Genomic DNA, 3154 nt, shown 5'->3' with positions numbered 1-3154 from the left:
CGAAAGTACGTGCACACCCTGGGCCACCCTGGCCTGCTTGCCGAATGGCAAGGGTATGCCCAAAGACAAACAAGGGCTCACAAAAATTTGCTTCCAACTCAACCTTGCCGAAGCCATGGTCCCTTGCCAACATTATCAAAACCAAAGACACAAGTGGCACTTCGAAAGCGACTATACCCAAGGCCCTCCCCGGCTCCTTGCCAAAGGCCCAACAATCTCTCGACAGGCTCTCTGCCGAAGGCTCGTTCCAAAGGTCTAAAAACCTCCAAGGACGACGCAACTTCTAGCTTGCCAACTTGGGGGACTAGGGAATGCCCTACGACTCCTACTGAATCAGGAATGCTCGGTCATGATTATACAAAAATCTCACAAGTTCCCAACCCAGAAGTTACTTCTTGACCACGAACTTGGGGGACTACTGTTTACACCATAATCAATCGAGCATATCCAGCATCAAAACGACTGGCACTAAGGCAGACATGCCTTCTCCCCTGCTAAAATACCCCAAAGGGACACACAGACAAATTCCTATAAAGTGATTGACGTCAGCACCTTCCAACATGCCGAAGCAAGACACTCTTCTGAAGCGGCAGCAACCTGCCGAAGCTCCCAACTACCGAACCTAATCTCTAAGGACACGTGTCACCACCACAGCAACTTGCACAAAGTCCCACATCGAAACTTTGTGCGAGACTCCCGTTTTCACCTTCCTATAAATAGGGAACAGTACCCGAATAAATAGGGTGACTATTTTCTTACATTTACTATTACTCTGTCAAAATTACCACAAATAGCTTATTTAAGCATCGGAGAGCCTTCGGCAGTCACCGCTCCGGTGTCCGAAGCATGACGACTGCTTCTTCCCCATTGTCTTCTACAGGTTCCTTAGTTACCGAAGGTCTGCACCTTCTTCCCTGCTGAAGACCCAAGACTTCTCTACCTAAGTTGACCCTTCCAAAAAGAGCATCAACATACCATTTTAGCAAGAAGGGCTGTGGAAGTACATCATGATCAAGCGGACTCATAGTAGGAACCAGAAAACCAAAGGAGTCAGGGTGAAGCATGTTCTGCAAATTTGTCTACTGCTTTGGGTCTGCTTTTGGTTAATCTATCAGGTCAAGCATTCTCATGATAAGAAGGCGGCATTAGCTGAAAAAAATGCAAAAACCTCAATCACAACTTTGAATGATGGTGAGCTTCTGAAACTTGGGAGGAAAGACCTTCCTCACCAGGAAGTCATTAAAAATGAGAAACAACAGGAAGAGGAGGAAGGAGAAACAGCTGGAGAGGAAGAAGAGAAACATGAATTAGAAGTGCGAGAAGAAGAGGATCAGAAACATGAAGTAGACGAGCGAGAAGAACATGACTTCATGCAAAACATGGATGACCAATGTGTGTACAAAAAGGTCAGTGGGAGTTCGGTAGTATTCCTAGTGTTGTATGTGGATGACATACTGATTATTGGAAACGATATAGGAATGCTGTCTTCAGTGAAGCTGTGGCTCACTAAATCATTCTCAATGAAAGATTTAGGAGAGGCATCTTATATACTTGGAATAAAGATTTACCGTGATAGATCTCCGAGAATAATTGGATTATCTCAATCCTTGTATATAGATATGGTGTTAAAGAGATTTCATATGGAACAATCTAAGAAAGGGTTACTTCCAGTTAGACATGGACTTCACCTTTCTAAGAACATGTGTCCGAAAGCTCCTGAAGAGATACAGCAGATGAGTAAAATCCCTTATGCATCAGCAATAGGGAGTCTCATGTATGCCATGGTTTGTACAAGACCAGATATCAGTTATGCTGTTAGTATAACAAGTAGATACCAGTCAAACCCAGGATTAGATCATTGGGGAGCTGTTAAGTGTATCCTTAAATACTTACGAAGGACTAAGGATATGTTCCTTATTTATGGAGGAACATCAGAGTTACGAGTGGAAGCGTTTACTGATTCGGATTTCGCATCTGATGTTGATGATCGTAAATCCACATCTGGGTACGTCTTCATTCTGAATGGAGGCGTTGTTAGTTGGAGAAGCTGTAAACAAAGTGTTACTGCTGACTCCACCACTGAAGCTGAGTACATTGCTGCCTCAGAAGCGGCAAAGGAAGCTGTTTGGATGAAAAAGTTCATTACCGAACTAAATGTGGTTCCAACCATAATGTCACCAGTACCTTTGTACTGTGACAATAATGGGGCGATAGCTCAAGCCAAAGAACCAAGGTCTCATCAGAGATCCAAACACATTGACAGAAAATTCCACAAGATTCGAGAACTCATTTCGAATGGTGATGTGTGCATCCTAAAGGTTGCATCAGCAGACAACGTAGAAGATCCACTCACTAAGCCTATGTCACTGTCACAACTGGATAGACATACAGAGAAAATGGGTATTAGATACATGGCTAAATGGCTCTAGTGCAAGTGGGAGATTGATAGAAATGTGCCCTAAGAGCCAATACATTTGATGTAATCTCCTTAGAATACATTTCGTATATGATAAATAAAGGGCAATATTATTTTGTTATCTTTTATGTCGCATAAAGAAACAAAAGTCCAGGGTATACTAAATAAGAGATAAAGTAATCTAAAGAAGTTTAGATTCGGGAGACCTTTAATCTCTAACTGTAGTATCCCAAAATGTTCATAATCATAGGGTTATCAAATGGGCATTGATAAACCGTCAAGATTGGCACATACTATGTATGCTCAATAATGAGGATGGTTGGTCTCAAACCATTTGTGTAGTTGACACTAATACAAGTATGTGGGTGCTCATTAGTGAATGAGTACACTGAATGCGATCAACCGCAGTTCTCGTATGGAGTATTTATCTATATGTCAAACGAGAACTTATAGTTGCAATAATGCAAATTAGTCCTTAGACCTGAGGCATCATGGTTGTCTTATGATGCGTTATTGATCTTTGATAGCTCACAAAGGCAAGTCGTAAAAGATTTTCCTTATGTGTTATTGGGATCTCTTAATTCATCATGGAGACATGTGAATGTACAATAAGGAATCTCTACCTTTGATAAGAAAAGGAGAATGTTTCAAGATATGATTCAGTGAATCTTCGGCCGAAGTACTTGAACATGATTTAGAAAGTGTTTTAATTATGTTATATTGAATCATATGAGGTTA

The sequence above is a fragment of the Prunus avium genome, chromosome 8 (assembly GCF_965620075.1).
Source record: "Prunus avium chromosome 8, drPruAviu1.hap1.1, whole genome shotgun sequence".
Taxonomy (NCBI): domain Eukaryota; kingdom Viridiplantae; phylum Streptophyta; class Magnoliopsida; order Rosales; family Rosaceae; genus Prunus; species Prunus avium.
Note: the sequence above shows the minus strand (reverse complement) of the source record.